Source organism: Monodon monoceros, unplaced genomic scaffold (assembly GCF_005190385.1).
Source record: "Monodon monoceros isolate NGI ecotype Baffin Bay Population unplaced genomic scaffold, NGI_Narwhal_1 Super_Scaffold_20, whole genome shotgun sequence".
Lineage (NCBI taxonomy): Eukaryota > Metazoa > Chordata > Mammalia > Artiodactyla > Monodontidae > Monodon > Monodon monoceros.
In genome coordinates, this window is record NW_021703777.1 from 70,646,248 (window position 1) to 70,666,517 (window position 20,270).

At 36.7% G+C, this 20,270-nt stretch overlaps 1 protein-coding gene across 6 annotated transcripts in view; it reads right to left on the reverse strand.

The window, feature by feature from the left end:
* The window catches only part of GRXCR1 (glutaredoxin and cysteine rich domain containing 1), a 329,808-nt gene that overhangs the window by 226,873 nt on the left and 82,665 nt on the right, over positions 1-20,270 (reverse strand). For 5 of the 6 annotated variants that reach the window (XR_003795458.1, XR_003795455.1, XR_003795457.1 and 2 more), the window contains one exon: positions 6,235-6,388. The gene's annotated coding sequence lies outside the window, so the exon portion shown is untranslated. Of the gene's footprint in view, positions 1-4,722; positions 6,389-20,270 lie in introns of those variants that run through there. The other variant, XR_003795456.1, reaches the window with a different exon arrangement.

Consider the following 20,270-nt stretch of genomic DNA (forward strand, 5'->3'; position numbering starts at 1 on the left):
AAGTGATTAATACATGACAGTTAATTATACTAGTCTCTTCTTCTGCATAAGTTTTTTAAAATTATAACAAAAATCTTTCTAAAAAATGAATTTTTATAGCCAGTTGATCCTACTTGTTCCTATAAAAGGAGAAAACGATTACAAGGAGTGCCAAGAGTGGTTCAGGGCTCCTTTGGGAGATTTTTCTGAGGTTTCCTTTAACATGACTCCACTCTCTCTACTTGAAATCATCACCTCTCTCTCCCTGCCCCAACCACCTTCCCTAACTCCTTTTTATTCCTCAAGGCTTAGTTTAGGCATGGCCCTCTTGGAAAGCCTGATCTTATGTTTTCCTCCTTCCCAAGTCAGGGTAAAGTGTCCGTAATACATGCTTTCATAGCATCCCATGTTTCTTTTATTGGGGCTCTTATTACACTAAATTGTACCTATTTGCTTACTTGTCTGTCTCCTCCACCAGAATCTACAACAGAATCCAAACTTTCTGAAGATAGGAAACATCTAATTTATCTTAGGAAAGGATCTTAAAACACACACTATTTGCTTTATTTTTATACCATCTTTCTCCCACTGTTCTCTGGATTGAATCACTTGCCTGACGATCTTTCTTACTTTGAGAATCTATCATCATGTGGAGAGACCAGGAATGAAAAATTTTATTTCGAATCCAGCAAGTCCTTAATCTTTTATGTTTCCTCTAAATTATGCTTGAAAAATGAACTGTTTCTTTTTTTAAATCATCTCCCTCTATTTGTATTTTATGAAAGGCAATGAGATGACGGAAGTTGGCATTGTCACAGTTCTGCCTGGAAATCTTAGCTAGATCACGGGGTTCATCAGTTATGTTTGCTATTTTCCATATTCCTGCAGGGTACAGTGCTAATAAACTTTCTTCTATTATATGACAAGTGTCTCTTTTCTTACAACTTCCAATAACATTTTCTCTCTCCTCTAATCTCTCACCAACAGGCTATTTGAGGCCCTTTTAGCCACTGCTAACGTGGTCCTCATGGCTCTTAAGATTTTATTAACATGTCCCCAAGTTTACCCACCATCAAGTCCACGTTTCACTGTTTTTTATGGCAGTGTCCCATTTCCAAATACCCAAATGTGTTCTTGTTACCTATCATTTCGTAACAACTCACCCTAAAACAGTAGACCTTCTTTGATGAGAGCTGATGAAAGTTAAATCACATGCTCAGTTCATAGCATATCATCATCATTTGTCCTAGTGAGGCTTCCTCTTATTTATATTACTTACTAATTTATTTACTCATTTATTTTTATCCCCCTCTTAGTACTCTACCTGTGCTCCCAAGCAACTATTACAATGTGCTTATACTAACACAATAAGGTGAATCATCAATCAGGCTCACAAAACCCATGTCTTACCAAGCACCAAGTTTACTAATGTTTAGTCAAGTTTACACAAAGGAGCCGCATCATACCAGGACATATCTTCCTAAATCCCTTTTTCACATTAGGATGCATTTTGGGTTCAGAGCAAGAAGCACAATGGTCAATACAAAATGGCACAAGGAAGCCCTTTACTTCTGTGCTTCTCTCAACCTTTATACTTTCTGGTTATGTAGTAAGAAGGTCTATGTGATTAACTTCCATTATCCAGCCCAGCTATGGCTCATAAAGCCATAAATTGAAGACTAATTTATAATAAATAATCCAGACAGACCAGGTACATCCTGCTATAAAAATTCCTTAGGTAAGAAATCAGAACATGGCACCTCCTGGAAGATTTTCAGTTACCTTCCAATTAGTAAATTCCATCAATTTGCTAACAAAGGGGTCTGGCTAAGGTCAGAACTACCTCAGGCAAGGAGAGAGGAACCAAGTTTTAGACCTGTTTATTAATCCTTTACTGGTGTTTACAGTTTATCTCTTATTTTGATGCATTTTCGCAGCATGTGTATTGTTTTGTGAGCACGTACAAACATGTATACGTTTGTATTCAATATTTATTTGTGTTGCATATTTACATCAAAATTCTGTTTCTTACTGGTTTCTTTTAGTCCTGTGTCTTAGGATCCATCCACATTGCTATGTGAACACCTAATCCACTGCTTCTAACTGCTGCATACTATTCCATTTGGTTTATCCCCTCTCCTAATGATGGACAGCCAGCTTGTGTCACTTCCTTAGTGGCAGAAATAATGCTGCAGTCAATATTTTTAGATATGAGAACCTCATTAGGATATTTAATCCAGCGCATTACTCTTGGGCCATGTGGAACAAATATACTTAGTTTATTAAATACCGCCACCTCCAAACTAAATACACTCAGACTATACTCCCACCAGGGCATGAAGATCCCTATATCCCCACATTCCTGCCAACATATGCCATTATCCAACTGACTGGGGGTAATAATTACAACAGAGATGACGCATTTTGTTTGGGATCCTCTAATTACCAGCTATGATGAGTATTTTGACATACACTGTTACCTTGACCATACTTGTTACCTTTTGGAATTTCCTCTTCTCTAAATTGTGTATTCATACCCCTTATGCATCTTGCAAATTGTAGTTAAAATGGCACATTCCCAACTCATTTCCTCTCAACTGGATTCAAACTGTCCATGGACGCTCGAATATGACACAAAAGGGAAGTGTAATGAGGGGGCAGTCAGAGTGGCAAGAGCTAGTGGCCCTCACTAATTGCAATAAAAATAACTTAGTCTTGCAAATTTCACTAAAACATACAACAGTGTGAATATCTTGGGAGGGCCCCTCCCAAAGCAAGTAAGGAGCCCTGAAGCCTAAGCTTTGCTTGCTTCACAATAAATCCACCTGGGGTCCCATGTATACATGGGTCCAATCTGAGCCCTCTATTTGGTTCTACTGATTTACTGGTCTGTTCTTGCACCACACTAGGGCAACACTAGGTTTATAACTATGTCTTTGTTTGCTTGAATTTTATCAATAAGCATGTATTAATTTATTTTATGTTTTTAAAATATCACTGAAAATTTCTTAGAATCCCAGATAACATTTCCATATTTTATTTTTTATTCAAATTGTATCTACCCCCATCACCCACCACCTACCCCCTCACTGCCTAATGGAATCCTCTGACCAACAGGAGTTCCCACCTTTAGAATATGTCACTCATCTCCATGTTCCTAGGGATATTATTCCCTGTAGTTTTCATTATTTTTTATCAGTGGTAGTATCTAGCTAATAAGACATTGCTCAGAAACACTCAGTCCATCCCCTTTCAGATTAATGAATTAACTCATGCATCCATTTATTCAGTAAATAGTTCCTAAGTGTCTACAATATGTTTAAATGTTATGAATTCAACAACAACAAAAAGCATATGTTAACCCTCATGGAGTTTAATTCTTACCATAAATCATTTCCTTTACCAAGAAGAAAATAGAGAGTATATGGGGGATACATAAGTAGTTTCTTCCTTCCTCTTACAGTGTATTCAATAAAGTTATTAATAATAATATGCCTCTTTCTGATATCCACGACTGTAAATTTCTAGACACTGCAATGCATCAGCGGTGGTTTCTGCAAAAACAAAGACTTTGTTCCCTTTTCCATAGGTCAGCTCACTGCTCTATACCACTACAGCTGTGTATACCAAAGTCATGCAAAATGTTGAGTGTTCTTTTTAATGCCCTCAATAAATGCAGTGCTGACTTAGATACTATCTTATTGGACTACAGTTCTTTCCCACTGTTCATGCCTGTTTCCCTCAGGACACTGGGAAGAGACATAATTTCATAAGCCATTCTCCTACTGAGGAAGATCAGTGTACCCTAAGGAAAAAAGAGCATACTTTCACAGTAAGCTTGAAAATGAGTGCATTTTTCTATTGAACCAGTGGTGGTGGCGGTGGGAGTGGTTGTCTTCCTAATGTAGAATTCATGACATCACTTATTTACAGATAAATTCAAGCATGTCAAGTTTGGCAGATTCTTTCCAGAGACTAGCTTATCTCTCTAGCCTCATTGTCTGCCTCTCCTCCACTGTAATTTGCACTTGGCAAAGTCCCCAAAATAGAACATGCTGTTTCATACATCAGCATTTTTAGTTTCACTGTGACTTCTACCTGGAATGTGTTTCCAGCAATTATCTCTTCACCTGCCTCCACCCCTCATGCAAAACACAGTCCCAGGAGAAGTGTCTCTTCTCCAATCACATAATGCTCCTCTCTCCTGAGACCCGCATACCCTGAGTATCCCAGTATCATAACACTTAAATTAGTCTTTCGAAATGATCTATTTACATGCCTGTCCAGCCTACCAGCCTACAAGTTTCTCAAGAGCACAGGACTGTGTCATTCTCCCCTTTATAGACCCAGCTACTACCCCAGTCCTTGCCATACAGCATGCAGTCCACAAATACTGAACAGAGCCCAACTTAACTAAAATATCAATAACTTTTTGGAACAGCGCTTTGAGCTTATGCAATCATAACTACCCCCAGAATGAACCCTGTGGGTAAACAAAATAGCCAGCTTCCAACATAAAAAACTTGAAGAGCAGGGAAGGCAAATAATCACTGGTGAACTTTGGTTAAATTGCCTCCTTATCCTTTTAATTAAAAACTTTTAAATGCCAATTAGTATACTGAGCATGGAGCACATTAGTAACTATTAACCCACTCCTTGATAATACAATATTATAATGCATGGCTTAGCAAAGTGGTTTTTAACTTGGCTCTTTGAGTTGGGGTGGGGATCATTTTGTGCTTATTTTTTGGTGCATATTTTAAGTTGTGATTTTTTTTTCCTCCAAATAAAGCATGAGCATAAAAATCGATAAATGCAACAGATAAAAGTGAGTGAGCTAGCTGAGGATGGATGGAGGGATGAGGGAAACTGAGACAGAGCCTTAGGATCCCTACTGCTCCTTGGAGCTCGCAGTGACAACCATGTGTAGGCAGCAAGCAGTCTTTGAGTGAAGCACAAAAGAACTAAGCTTGCTGTGCACTGCCTCTCTTCCTTCATCCCTCCTCACTGCATGATCACTTATTTTAATTCTTTTTTTTTTTTTTTTTTGAGTTGGGCAAGTAGATTCGAAACTACCAACTTCATCTGTATTCAGAAGGATCAAGTTTCCATTGCTTCTAGGATTCTGGGGTGACTCGAGAATGTTAAAGAGGTGGAAAGAAAAAAAATGGCAGTGGAGGGCGTTCTATCAGTGATATATAATTACCTCCCTCACATGCTTTATTATGCTTCATTATCTTTATTATTATTTAACATATATTGTATGAAAAGTGCTACAGAGCAGCATTGCTCAATTTTTAATGTGCATGGGAAGCACCTGGGATCTTGTTAAAACAAAGGTTCCGACTCAGTAAGTCAGGAACAAAATAGGAGATTCTAACAAGCTCCCAGGTGATGCCAATTCTGCTGGTCCACAGATTGCGCTTTGAGAGGCACTAAAGGATGCCAAAAAATGGATGAGAAATAGTCTCTAATTCTCACGGAGTTCACAGTCTCGTAGGAGGTACAGACCGTAACTATAAGAACTCAAATAAGCAGCAAAGGGTGAGTACTGAAAAGGATGCTGAACACCAGGCAGCCTTGAGGTTTTAGCAGAACACATGCAACATGGGCTGTTCTCATGTCAAGTGCTTTAAGAAAGTAACATAAAAGAAATAAGGACCCAGTCGGGAGGTCCCAAGAGAAATTAAATATGTTCTCCCTTTTCTGATCCCTTTCTTGCTCGTTTTCTTAGTGAAGTGGGAGAATGCTGACTTCGTTTACTACCAACATACATCTGCTTTCTTGTTGCAGAGAGCAGTAAAGGAAGATGGACCCCAGACAATGCTAGCTTCCTCATGGTTTCCAAAAACAGCCTCCTAGACTAAGTAAGTATTTATCCCAGCAGAGATGTCACCTTGCAGAGACAAAAACTGAGCCTGTTACCAAACAGACTAGCCCACTCTTAAGTGTAGGTGTCCAGGTGTCAAGCTGAAAGGAAGACAAATGCAGCTTTGCCCCCCACACGCAGCCAAGAACTGCTTTGGAAAATTCTGTGGTGTGTGACACGTTGCTTTTCTGTACTGTCACATTTTAACAGGTTAACAGTATCAAAGCTAAACTTTCAAAACTCAGTTTTACAGGCTTGGGTATCTTTGCAATGAAATCACAAGATCACAGGGTTGAACTGCAATGTGGATCCCATCCTGTGAGTGTGTATCAGGGTTTCACTCTCAGAACATCGACTTCTAGGAAACACACAGTAGCCCAACCAACCTGTAGCCAAGCAGCGAACAAACAATCCTCTTGCTAAGGAGTCTGCTCCGAATTTCATCGAGATCCGACTATTTCTCAGAAAGAACATTCTGTCTCAGTGTTGTTCACTCGTCTTTTGTCCCAAACCGATGATAGTGTGGTAACGGGCTGCGCTCTGTAGAAAGAAACACACGCGGTTTGGAAGAACATCAGGCTTTAGGCTTTAGTCAGTGTCCCTAAGTTCAGGGTTCTCATCCATAAAACAAGGCTAATAAAATCTACTAGTTACCTAACAGCATATTGTGAGAATTTAAGGAAGCAAATGTATGTGAAAGAACTGTAGAAACTACAAAATAATAATGTAATAGCATCATAGCTCAAAAGCAATTGTCTTAATAAGTAGTAAAATAGTTGATTTCCATTATAAAAGTTGAAGGCCCAGATCCTTCTTTCCACTAGACTGGAACTGCAAGGGGGAAAAAATTTAGCCAAACACTCTTTCCTGGGACTTCTACCCTTGAAGAATTGGTGCAAGGCTTTAAAAAATGGTGAGGTCCCATTCATTTAGAAGCAGTGTTCTCATCTGATTGTTCCTGTCTTGAGAAACTTCCTTTAGTTCTTGTTTCCTTGCTCCACCCGAAACCACTGATTTCCTCCTATTTCAAGATGTGGTTCTCCAATCTTTCAGTTTGCCAGTAAATTTCCTTTTTTGCCTAAGCTGACCAATGTTTGTTTCTTTGCAATCAAAAAAAAAAAACCGTAGCTAACTGATATACCAAGCCAGGATCTCAACCCAGGGCAGCCCAAAATCCAAAGCCCATGCACTAAACCAATAAATTATACTGTCTCTTAAAAAGTCACATTAAGTATCAAAATGTACAGTGCTTCTCTTATCCAACCTGCAGCTGTATTAATCTATGATCCACCCATTAGTTCATATGGTAACTTCTGCCTTCTAAAAACAAATGTGAAAATTATTTCTTATGTGATAATTCAGAAATTATCTTAAGTGCCATGGATTTAAGGGGAATCATTGAGTCATTTGAGAAATTGAACTGTAGAGCTGATAGGAACCTATGAGATCATTTTCACCTAACTTTGTATAAACAGAAGTATCATAACAATTTCATGAAAACAGCATCTGGCAGACTTAAACATTCTTCTTTCAATTGGTATAGAAGCAACTACGCCACTGCTTAGATGCAATGTATTACAGACAAGTCTCACCAAGTACAAACTGTAAACACAGACTACAAAGACAAAATTTATCTTTCTCAGCTTTGTTTCAAATTTAAGAAATACCCAGGCTCTGCTAAGTAAGCAAGCCTATTACTCCAGTGGCCCCTTGAGTAGTCTAGGCAATCATCCTGGACATCAAACAGCAAGAAGCTTTTGGAAAGAAAAAAGGAAAAAAGGTTCAGCCACAGTTTAACTTCCTCTCTAATTCCAAAGGAATATATTCACTGAGCTCCTTGGGAAAGGAACTTTCTCCCACTCTCTCAACACTTTTCTGTTTGTACTAGATGAAAAAGAGACACAACAAATTGACGTGGGCCCTTAGATTCACAATTTTCTGAAGAAGGGCTTGCAGGAATGGGCATGTGCTGCGTGTGAGAGGACTGGAGGGAACCAGAGCAATGGGTTCCTGCATGTGTCTGGACCTGTTAGCACTCACCCCAACGTATGGCCAGTTTTCCATGAAAGAGAAAAAAGGCATGTCGACTGAAAAAAACGCACAACCCGAAAGTTGAGAATCATGTTTTATTCGGTGGACTTGCTGAGGACATAAGCCTGGAAGACAGCCTCTCAGCTTGCTCTGAGGGACTGCTCCTAAGAAGTATGAGAGGAGCCAGGATATATATAGGAGTTTTTGCAACAAAAACCAGGTAGTCGGAACATCAGAAGATTACTGCTAAAGAAAACCAGACATCTCAAGTTAATGAATTTAGCGCTTTTCTATATATAGGAAGATGCAAGAGTCTGGCCTCATTGAAATCAATCCTTTGATATGATATATCTGGCCTTGATATCAAAGGCAAGTATCCTGTTTTTCTCCATCCTGAATCCCCTCAAGGTGCACAGTCGTGGGCGGCTACAGTGGCTGATGGCTTGATGACTGCAATATCCTTTGTTTACTGATATGGCAGGTGACATTTCCACATGCAAAACAAATAAATCACATTGGATTGTATATTTAGGATAAATGATATTTTCAAAATTCCCTGCAACATGCAAAAACCACTCACATTTATTAAAAATCATTCTCCCCACTCCAGGGTTGAAAGATTCTTTCATTTAGCAGGTACCTTTTTTTAGCACTTTGAGAAACTATGTTCAGCAGGTATTGAGCTCAAATCAATACCTCACTTACTGTGAAGTTCCAAGATGCAGGATCATCACATAAAACACAATAGGGTCCTTCTAGTAATGCTGATAACCCAATCTTGTTGAATGTGCACAAGTGGAAACCACAGAATTTCATCAAATGTAAGACGCTATCAGCATGCAGGTTTTATAAATTTAAGTTTTAGCAAAGTAAATAAAGACAAATTGATCACATAATTTGATGACTAATTTTTATTGAATATGTGACTGTTTGGAATCATATAAATATTATAAATGACATGGTCTAATGTAATGAATTCTGTCTAATTAGAAGTTTTAAAAAAACCTATCCTAAAAAATTAGAAGAATGAAAAATACTGGCATAGAATCTCCTCAGAAATCTCAAATGGAATTATCTGATGGATCTGGAACGCCATTAGAGAAATTTCTATTCACTTCTTTGAAGATCTCTAGGGAAGAGTTTAGATGTCTCGGTATAATGGAACAGGAGCCTTCTATGAAAACACTGAAAGAAGAAATATCAATAACGACATGGCCCAAGAATATCACCTTTACCCTGAGTTGCTACTTTTAATATTTTCATTTACAACTTATTTCAAAAGTTGGTCTAATATTTTTTACTGCATGAACAAACTTTCATCAAAACGGCCTTTCTACGGAATACATTTCTCTTCAGTTTGCAAAGACGATATTCTATTCTTAAGCAAGCAATTCTGGTTTTATATTTGTAGCACCATTAAATAGAACTGGAGTGGTAACTTTTTTTGTACGTTTTTGTTGTAAATTTTACTACTTCAAACTTTTTTTGTGGCTGCCAAAGGGAAAAGAATAAGAAACAAAAATCAATGTTTGTATTTAAACTCGGAAGTATGATGAGAAGATACGGTGTGTGTATGTGTGCGTGTGTGTTGTTCTTTTGTTTTGCCTACTTTCTAGAATGTAAGCTTATGATACATATACTTACAGATAGCTCCTTCTCCTCCTATTACAGAGATTAACAATCCCTTTCTCTCAATAAACACAGAAGCTATCATTTATTGAGTAGTTATTATGTGCTCAGTGCCATACTAAGCTCTTTAGACTCATATAAGAACTCTATGACAAAGTCATATTAAAATGGTGAAAACCTTTACAATATTCATTTAAGAAGTATTTATTGAACAACTACTGTGAGACATTATTCTGCGCTTTGATGATATCAGAGTAAACAAAAAAACACAAAGCCACTGTTCTCAAAAAACTAACAAAAATAGAGAGAAAAAGCATCCATAGATGAAAGAGTATCTTTAAAGTATGACAATTTGATTGAAAACAAATCAGCAGTTACAATGGAAGACAGAAAATTCTGAGAAAATGTATTCAAAAAATACATTCGAAAATCAATCTAGAAATGTATGTCCAACAAAATTATCATCCAATAATGTGGGCAAAACATGTAAATCATTAGATGAAAACAAACTGTTTCTTCTATTAATAGATTCTAAATAAAAGCACTTAAAATATACTTCTAGAAGAGGACAAATTAGCCATAAAGGGAGGTCAGAAAAGAATACAAGAAGGATGAACAAAGCAGATTCCACAAAATACCAATAACAATGGTGCTGGTCATATTATTGTTTGTGTATGGATATGACCTTACACACCTTAAAAATAATATCTACAAACATACATCAATATTTTATTATTATGTTATATATTATATATATATTATATATATATTATTATGAGGAAATTTTCCTCTCAAAAATTAACCTGAAAAAATAAAAAAAATTAACCTGAATGTAGAACCATTTATATGAAGAGAAAATAAATTTCCATTTTCTTTTAAGCATAATTATGAATAATGGCTTCTTCTAGGCTCTGCTGTTTTAATCAATTGTGATTTTTATTACCTTTTTTTAATGCTCAAATTGTCACAAATTAGCCAGTGGGAACTCTTTTTTTTTTTTTTTGCGGTACGCGGTCCTCTCACTGCTGTGGCCTCTCCCGTTGCAGACCACAGGCTCCGGACGTGCAGGCTCAGCGGCCATGGCTCACAGGCCCAGCCGCTCCGCGGCGTGTGGGACCCTCCTGGACCGGGGCACGAACCAGTGCCCCCTGCATCAGCAGGCGGACTCTCAACCACTGCGCCACCAAGGAAGCCCAGTGGGAACTCTTTTTAAGCTAGCTTCTGTGTCCTGTCAACACCACATCAGAACATTTCAAAGCACACTTGCCTGCTGGAAACAAATATTTCTAGCCTAATCTTGAAAACTCTCTTCCCCAAGGCATAGAATTAGCTCCTCCTAGAAGCACTGATATTTTTAGTTGATTTTTACCATTTCTCTATGATATCCCTACTTGAAATTTTAACTCCTCACAAAACTGTAACTAAACCTCCTTACTTTTATAATGTGATGAACTAAATAATCTTTACCATTTTTATTAAAATTTATATAATCACTTGATTTTTTAAACTCTGTCAATAAAAACTGTCTAAAAGACAGCACTAGCATTTTGAGTGATTTTCAATATTTTTATTCTGCTATGATTTTATGTACTCAAACCCCATTTCAGCCCAATATTTCTAATTATTTCCAGGAAGTTTCATAACTTTTCTAATTTTTACAGAGCAGTGTATTTCTAAAGCTGTCATTGTCTTTAGTAAGTTGTAATTACTTTTAATATGAGACAAAAATTTTAAATCAACTACTTAACAAATGCCAAGATATATACTTTATCCATCCATACACGAGACAAAAAATGAAAATCTTTGGTTGTTCACTATTTTAATTAAAATAAGAAAAGCATTATATCTGTAAACAATAAAGCAAATTAAAATTGGAAAAAATTTCAGTTTTCACTTGGAGAGAAACTGAGATTCTGGTGCATGCTGAAAGACATAATTCATCATGGAAGTTCAATATCTAAGCCCTCACAGAAAAAGCATCTTCAGATCTCTTTGATGATACTTATGTGGGCAAATGGTACCCTCTGGTGCAAGACTGATTGAAACTGACACTTTCAACTTCATGCTCAAATTGGAAAAAGGTCCCCTAAGGATAGAGGAGCAATACTCAATTAAAGATGTCTGATTGTTAGAGAAAATGATACTGACTACCTTGCCTCTGAACCTCAAATTAATTATGCAAGATAATTCTCTACAATTTAAGACTGCCTCTATTATGTGATTTATTAGGACTACCTTGAACCTCTCTGGCCACTTAACATATGGCTTTTCAAAAGTAATTGAGAATATTCCATTGTATCTAGATGGGTGGGATGGGGGAAGGTGGGAGGGAGGTCAAAGAGGGAGGGGATATAGGTATACATATAGTTGATTCACTTCATTGTACAACAGAAATTAACACAACATTGTAAAGCAATTTTACTCCAATAAAAAAAAATGTAAAAAAAAAAGTAATTGAGAAATGTGTTTCTTTTTCTAGCTGGAATTTATTTAAAAGTTTTGGACAATAACTTGAGATATATCATCTAGACACATTAATATTTATAATCTAGGTTTAGCTTTGCCAAAACAAAGCTGCAATTAGAATCCAAGTTTTCACCAAATCATTCAGATTTTTACAGTTTAAAAACCCAAAGTAATTTTTGCTGAATCTGAAATGATAAATAATTTGTCCCAAACCATTGCCTTAAGGTCATATAGTAAGTACAATGGGAAAGCAAAGTGAAGAGATTGAATCTATATTAAAAGGTAGGCTTTCCTAAGGTTGTTTCTATGCTAGTATCATCAGTCAATACATAATTAAATATTTTGATAGAGTACAAAATGTGATTTTTTTTTCCTGAGACAAAACAGAAATACCAAATAGGTTGTGTTGCATGCACCAATTCCAATTATCTGATACTGAGTAACTCCAGGACCATGTTGAGGATTCTGAGAAAGAATCTGTAGCTCAGAGTCCAATATTAGCCAAGAGTGGAGGACTGGATACATATTTTTGGCCATCCTGACTCCAAAAGAACTGAAAAGAATTCCTTAGGACATTACCTCTACCTTTCAAAATATTAACGAATATTCTTTTCTACTTTGAATTAAGACATCTAACACATTTTGATTTCTATAAATACCTCTGAAACTAAATTTTTATTATCCAACCACATGTAATTTAATAGGAAAAAAAATTTCACTGAGTGCCCACCAAAAGCCCTTATGCCTGGAACTGGGAATAAAACAGTGTACAAAATAGACACAATTTTGCCCTCTCTGGGTTCTCAAATTAACAGGAAGGTAATAATTTTGATAATAATTGTCTATATAGGCAAAAATCCTCAACAAAATATTAGCAAACCAAATCCAACAATATATAAAGAGGATCATACACCATGATCAAGTTGGATTCATTCCAGGGTCATAAGGATGATTTAACATACACAAATCAATCAGTGTGATACAACACATCAACACAAGGAAAGATAAAAACCACATAATCATCTCAGTAGATGCAGAAAAAGCATTTGACAAAATTCAACATCCATTCAGAATAAAAAGTCTCATCAGAGGGAACATATCTCAACATAATAAAGGCCATTTATGACGAACCCACAGCCAACATAATACCCAATGGTGAAAAGCTGAAAGCCTTCCCACTAAATTCAGGAGCAAGACAAGGACGCCCACTCTTGTCACTTCTATATAACACAGTATTAGAAGTCCTAGCCACAGCAATCAGATAAGAAAAAGAAATAAAAGTATCCAAATTGGAAGAGAAGAGGTAAAACCATCACTACTTGAAGATGACATGATACTCTATATAGAGAACACTAAGTCTCCACACAAAAACTATTAGAATTAATAAATGATTTCAGCAAGGTAGGAGGATACAAGATTAAGATATAGAAATCCATTGCATTTCTACACACTAATAATGAAATATCAGAGACAGTAAAAAAAAAAAAAAAATCCCATTTAAAATCATATAAAAAATATACCTAGGAATAAACTTAACCAAGGAGGTGAAAGATCTATATGCTGAAAACTATAAAACATTGATAAGGAAATTGAAGATGATTCAAAGAAATGGAAAGATATCCCATGTCCTTGGACTGAGAGAATTAATATTGTTAAAATGGCCATACTCCTCAAAGTAATCTACAGATTTAACGCAATCCCTATCAACATGCCCATGACATTTTTCACAGAACTAGAACAACTAACTCTAAAATTTATATGGAACCATAAAAGACCCAGAATTGCCAAAACAATCCTGAGGGGGGAAAAAAAAAAAAGCTGGAAGTATAATCCTTCCAGACTTCAGACTATACTACAAAGCTACAGTAATCAAAACAGCATGATATTGGCATGAAAACAGACACATAGATCAATGGAATAGGACAGAGAGCCCAGAAATAAACCCATGCATTTACAGTCAATTAATCTATGATAAAAGAGGCAAGAATATATAATAGAGAAAAGACAGTCTCTTCAATAAGTGGTGTTGGGAAAGCTGGACAGCTACATATAAAACAATGAAATTAGAGCATCCCCTTACACCATGTACAAAAATAAACTCAAAATGGTTTAAAGACCTAGATGTGAGACATGACACCATAAAGCTCCTAGAAGAGAACATAGGCAAACCATTCTTTGACATAAATCATAGCAATATTATCTTAGATCAGTCTCCCAAAGCAAAAGAAGTAAAAGCAAAAATAAACAAATGAGACCTAATCAAATTTAAAAGCTTTTGCACAGCAAAGGAAACCATCAACAAAACAAAAAGACAACCTATGGAATGGGAGAAAATATTTGCAAATGATGCAACTGACAAGTGGTTAATATCCAAAATATACAAATAGCTCATACAACTCAATATTTAAAAAACAGACAACCCAATTAAAAAATGGGCAGAAGACCTAAATAGACATTTTTCCAAAGAAGACATACAGATGGCCAACTGGAACATGAAAAGATGCTCAGCATTGCTAATTATTGGAGAAATGTGAATCAAAACCACAATGAGATATCACCTCACACAGGTCAGAATGGCTATCATCATAAAGTGTACAAATAATAAATGCTGGAGAGGATGTGGAGAAAAGGGAACCCTTGTACACTGTTGGTGGGAATGTAAATTGGTGCAGACACTATGCAAAAACAGTATGAAGGCTCCTTAGAAAACTAAAAATAGAACTAACATATGATCCAGCAATTCCACTCCTGTATATATACCTGGAAAAAAAAAGAAAATATTAATTTGAAAAGATACATGCACCCCCAACATTCATAGCAGCACTATTTACAATAGCCAAGACAAGGAAGCAACCCAAGTGCCCATCAACAGACGACTGGATAAAGAAGATGTGGCTTATATCTACAATGGAATATTACTCAGCCAAAAAAAGAATTAAATACTGCCATCTGTAGCAACATGGATGGACCTAGAGAATATTATGATTAGTGAAATAAATCAGACAAAGACAAATACTATATGCTACCACTTATATGTGGAATCTAAAAAATAATACAAATGAACCTATATACAAAACAGAGAAAGACTCACAGACAGAAAACAAACTTATGGTTACCAAAGGTGAAAGGGAAGGGGGAGAGACAAATCAGAGTACAGGATTAACAGATAAAAACTACTATACTTAAAATAGAGAAGCAACAATTCCCTATAGCACAGGGAATTATACCCAATATTTTGTAATAATCTAAAATAGACTATAATCTTCAAAAAAAACCCACGAATCACTGTGCTGTACACCTGAAACTAACACAAGACTGTAATTCAATTATACTTCAATAAAAAATAAAAAATAATAATCTAAATGAATGGTTGTATCATGCTTTGCAATGTATTTTTAAACATTAACCTTCCTTGAATTCTTTGGAAAAGCCAATTCATTCATGATGTACTTTTTCAACACATTGTGAGATTTGGTTTGCTAATATTTTGTTCAGGAATTTTGCATCTATTTTCACAAGGAAGAATGACTTTTAATCATCCATTATCAATAAAATCCTTATTTGATTTTGGCATCATGATAATTTAGCCTCATTAAGTTATTTGTAAGATGTCACCTGTTTTATTTTGTTCTATTTTCTGGAAGGATTATATGGTTTTGGAATTAATTGTTTCTTGATGATGTGTCATAACTTGCCTTTTAATTGATCTAGATCTGTTGTTTGTTCTGTTTGGGTTTTCATTTTGGCTTTTTATATAGAAGAGGAAAAGATTTTTAAACACTGATCTAGTTTCTTTAAAGGTTACAGGTCTACTAAGATTTTCTTTTATTTCTACTTGATTCAGTATTGCTAAGTAATTTTCTGTGTGAAATTGTCCATTACAATGTAAATTTTTTACATAAGACTGTACACTGTTCATGTATGTGCAATTTTATTTTGTATGTTAGACGTTTTTTCTCTCCCTGTCCCTTGATAAATTTCACCAGGGTATATCAATTAACACTGAATTACCTTTTTTTTTTTAACAATTAAAATCAATTTGGCCAATTATTTCGGCTTCATACCAAAAGGCATAAAATTGCCAAGAAGTGGTAAGCCTTTTCTTGGTAATCCATTCTTTTAATGTTAAGCTTCTCTGTTATTAAAGTATATTTGTAATTATCCTATGTTCAGCACCCATGAAAAGCACCCATTCTTTCATTTTGATGAAATAAATTTTCATCTCTTTTTCACTGCCAATAATAAATGATGTTTCCTTTCTAGAGCCTTTCTTCTTAAATCTTTATTCACAAGTCCTATATTTCTCTTTGATTCATTCCTTTGAACTCTGTCTAGGGTCTCTCCGTATCTTTTAAATTTTGACACAGAGAACTTAATATTAAACTCTAGAACTACCTGACCAATGGTATATAAAATAAAAAAATGATCTTAGGAACCCAAACACTCAATATGTTGTCTTCGTTAATACTGCTTGAGAAGCCTTGAATAAGGGGATTATGCAAAGTGGGAGAGTGGAGGCCTCCTGCAGAGAGGAAATCTTGACCACAGACACACTTCCTCATCACCTCTTATTAAGACCTCAGAGACTGTGCCCTCTGTTTTCTTGTGTGCTACCACGTACTTCTTCCAAATAGAGTTTTCCATGACCCTAAATAACTCAGAGCTTTCTCACAGTTTTTGCAGGTTTCCTAGGGGTTTGCATTGCAAAAACAAGGAAACTGACTAAGATAACCTTAACTAATCATAAGGATTTTATATTTTCAATAAGTCACTGAGCAAAATGACACCAACACCTCTAAGACCTGGGAAGAAAATATGCCTCCAACCCTTTGGCTCTCTCTCTTCATTTGGCTCTCTCTCTTTGGTTCTGGAGAGAACATGAAATAAATATATTTTATCTCAGCAGGCATGAGATAAATATATTTTGTTTCTAGGACTGGTGATTCTGATGATAAAAGTTAATTATATCTTAATTACCCACTTATCCCTTTGCGGGGGCGGGGGCAATACAGGAGACCATAGTTCTTTGCACAGAGAAGTCTCTCAATAAACATCTGTTGAATGAATGAACTAATGACAAACAAGTTAAAGATGGCATTGGATCCTTGGAATCACAAGGTCCAAGTAAGTTTCCTCTACATTTTAAGAAATACAGAGTTTTATCCGTTTCTGTTTTTGCTTCTAATTTATGAAAATTATAATGATCTTAGTCATGATTCTCAGAAAAGGGATGACTATTTTTCTGTCAAGAATTAGCTCAAAAAAAATTAAAGTTCACAGAGGCAACCTAAGATATTAGGAAAGTAGCTGTTTTTTTTAAAAGAAATTTACAAACCATGGCAATACAAATCCTTTTTGGAATAAGGCAGCATTATAAATCTATAAATTAAAATATTTTACTCATCCATTTTTAATTATAATAGGAAACTGAAAAAATATATTCAGTCAATATACGTATAATCTTTGTCTAGGTTAGGAATACAATGAAAGGGATATAGGTGGAAATATAGATGAAAGCAACAGAGATCAAGAAGGTGGAGGGAGAGGGAAAACGGAGGAAAAAGAAAGATAGACACATAGAAAGCAGCAAGAATTGAAAGAGAGAAGTGTTCCCTATTAAAAGCTTTTTAAACAATTACTGCTATAGGCTGTTAAAGTTGGGCTATGGTGTTCCCCCAATAGGATTAAACAGTAATGTCAAATTTTGAATTTTCCTAAAGAATCAAAGGACAATAAGCTGTGAGCTGGAAGTTTCCCATAATTTAAAGACTGCAATAAAAATTTAATATTCATTTAGGGAGAGAAATATGTATTTCCTACTCTATCAGTTATAAATAAGTTTAGCTGCAAGTAAAGAAACCATGATTAAGAGTAGCTTAGGGCTTCCCTGGTGGCGCAGTGGTTGAGAGTCCACCTGCCGATTCAGGGGACACGGGTTCGTGCCCCGGTCCGGGAAGATCCCACATGCCGCGGGGCGGCTGGGCCCGTGAGCCATGGCCACTGAGCCTGCACGTCCGGAGCCTGTGCTCCGCGGCGGGAGCGGCCACAACAGTGAGAGGCCCGCGTACCGCAAAAAAAAAAAAAAGTTTCTTTTTTTCCTCACAGAACAAGAAGTTCAGGGCAAGGCAGTAGCTGGTGTTCACTGACTGCTCAATGACGTTACTGAGGATTCAGGAACTTTTTTCACTTTGTTCCAGTGCCCTGGCCACAATAAAAGACCTTCCTCTCAACACTGTGGCCTCCAGATCTCTAGATAGCTCCTGAACCAGCAGGCCTGATGTCAAGGAAAGAAGAGTGCGACTGGAGAAAAATAATAAAGAACAAGACCAAAGGGGCCTTCCTGCGTGCCTGTCCCTCCTTATCAGAGAAGCCATGGCATCTGGGACACCTCGCTCAGCCCGCTTGTGCTTACATCTCATAGGCCAGTACCACGTTCCCTAGGGAGAAGGGCTTGTGTATGGGGATGGAGTGGTAAACCACCATGTTCACCACAGTCACATTTTCAAGAGATCTATTTACTTTGCCTGGGGTCACACTTTAATGAAGAGGACAACAGCTATTTTTCCCTTGGCAGTCATATTCCAGTGGTCTGGCAGCAAGCAGAAGAAAGATTTTCCTATACAAGAAATTTTGTTCAGGAGCAAATATATTTAGTCTTGCTATTGTACTCATTCATTCAAAGATACATTCCAATTTACATGAGGTGGATATCATAATCGAATGCAGAGCAGGCCCTTGAAATTCCAAAATGCAAGCACACAACACACGAAAATTTTCCAATTCTGCCAGGTCCTTACAGTTTAAAATGTAAAATAGTAAGCTGTTTGCTGCGAGCAAACTTGACTCTTCATAAATTTAATTTGTCATCTAAGCCTCGCAACAGAAATATTTGCCCCTGTGTATACTCAGTGAATACAATTGAAGATGAATATCCTCATTTTCTCTTATGAAGACTCAGGAAAACACAGGTTTGTTAGGCAAATTATGCACTCTTTCCAGGCTCTCTGGACAATAAATATAATTCAAATTTAGTATCCCTGATGATTAGCATACACACACACACACACATATATATATATATTAGTGTATATATATATTTTATATATATAAACTATATATATTATCATATATATAAACTAGTATACATATGATTAGTATATATATTTGTATATATAAATATATAAGTATATATATATACTAATACATTATAATGATTAGTATAGTCTTTTTCTTTTTTTAACATCTTTATTGGATTATAATTGCTTTACAATGGTGTGTTAGTTTCTGCTTTATAACAAAGTGAATCAGTTATACATATACATATGTTCCCATATCTCTTCCCTCTTGCGTCTCCCTCCCTCCCACCCTCCCTATCCCACCCCTCTAGGTGGTCACAAACCACCTAGCTGATCTTCCTGTGCTGTGTGGCTGCTTCCCACTAGCTATCTATTTTATGTTTGGTAGTGTATATATGTCCATGCCACTCTCTCACTTTGTCACAGCTTACCCTTCCCCCTCCCCATATCCTCAAGCCCATGCTCTAGTAGGTCTGTGTCTTTATTCCTGTCTTACCCCTAGGTACTTCATGGCTTTTTTTTTTTTTTCTTAGATTCCATATATATGTGTTAGCATACGGTATTTGTTTTTCTCTTTCTGACTTACTTCACTCTGTATGATAGACTCTAGGTCCATCCACCTCACTACAAATAACTCAATTTCGGTTCTTTTTATGGCTGAGTAATATTCCATTGTATGTATGTGCCACATCTTCCTTATCCATTCATCTGTTGATGGACACTTAGGTTGCTTCCATGTCCTGGCTATTGTAAATAGAGCTGCAATGAACATTTGGTACATGACTCTTTTTTTTTTTTTGCGGTACGCGGGCCTCTCACTGTTGTGGCCTCTCCTGTTGCGGAGCACAGGCTCCGGACGCGCAGGCTCAGCGGCCATGGCTCACGGGCTCAGCCGCTGTGCGGCATGTGGGATCTTCCCAGACCGGGGCACGAACCCGTGTCCCCTGCATCGGCAGGCAGATGCTCAACCACTGCGCCACCAGGGAAGCCCCGCATGACTCTTTTTGAATTATGGTTTTCTCAGGGTATATGCCCAGTAGTGGGACTGCTGGGTCATATGGTAGTTCTATTTGTAGTTTTTTAAGCAACCTCCATACTGTTCTCCATAGTGGCTGTATCAATTTACATTCCCACCAACAGTGCAAGACTGTTCCCTTTTCTCCACACCTTCTCCAGCATTTATTGTTTCTAGATTTTTTGATGATGGCCATTCTGACTGG